We start from the raw sequence: 1,137 nt of genomic DNA on the forward strand, positions 1-1,137 counted from the left end.
AAGGGCGAGATGGCCGAATCAAATGGTTCGCTGCAGGAACAGCCCGGCCCTGGCTGGTTTCCTGAGGATTATTTGCATGAAGCCGGAGGACAAACCCACCGAGACTTACTTGCCAAGCTTGAGTCGCTCCCTGTCTGAGGACTTCCGAGATTACATTGTTAGAACAAAGGATAATACAGCCCACGAAGAAGCACGAAAAATTCGAGGAACTCGGCGTGGAAAGAAAGCTCACATTACAAGGTTAGTCAATCAGATAAATCGACACATTGACAAACAGTTAAGCAAAGAAACAATTGCTTCACTAAAGTTAAACCTGGAAAAAGCGGTATCTCAATTAGAGAATATTAATCAGACCTTGTTTGAACTCAACCCCGATGACGATGAACCGGAGTATTGGATAGAGCAAACCCTAGCCCCTATGACTGCTTCGACAACATTGAGATATATTATGCCGAACGAGCTACATTGGACGCCAAACTCGTGAAAGAAGTGGATGTAGTGTTGGAACCAGAACCCTCGAATCCTTTAGAAGAGAGTGTTGACAAATCATTTAGTTATGACAACTCTAAGAGTGAAACCTCAGTTGTTCAGAGCTTGCCATCGACTGTACATCAGCCAGACAATATTGGAACTAGTCAAGTAACACAGCCGCCCATAACCGCTATCGAATATAGAGTACCCAATGCAACCAGCACAAGTAATTTATCCACAATCCAGCTACACTTTGTACCCCACCCAAAGTTTCTCTTACCCATCCTAGTACAGTTACATCAGTAACCGACTCAATTCCCACTCCTGTAGTATGTTGCAAGCCCCCATCTAACCCAGATCATATTAGTACACCAGCTACACAAAACTCCCCTTGCAGGGGCTGGGCCGTACCCAATCAAGTCCCACCTAACATGTAACAGACTAGTGCACCAGCCACACAAAACTCCCCTTGGAGGGGCTGGACTCTACCCAGTCAAGTCTCATCTCACCCGAAACAGATTAGTACACCAGCTACACAAAACTCCCCCTGGAGGAGGGCGAAGGCCTTCAAGCACTTAAACACTTTTTCGATCAACGCACTGTCAAAGAACCAAGCTCGGAAACGCTCCTCCATCTTGCTGAACTAGTTTTAATGCTTAACTGTTT

Source organism: Montipora capricornis, chromosome 6 (genome assembly GCF_036669925.1).
Source record: "Montipora capricornis isolate CH-2021 chromosome 6, ASM3666992v2, whole genome shotgun sequence".
Lineage (NCBI taxonomy): Eukaryota > Metazoa > Cnidaria > Anthozoa > Scleractinia > Acroporidae > Montipora > Montipora capricornis.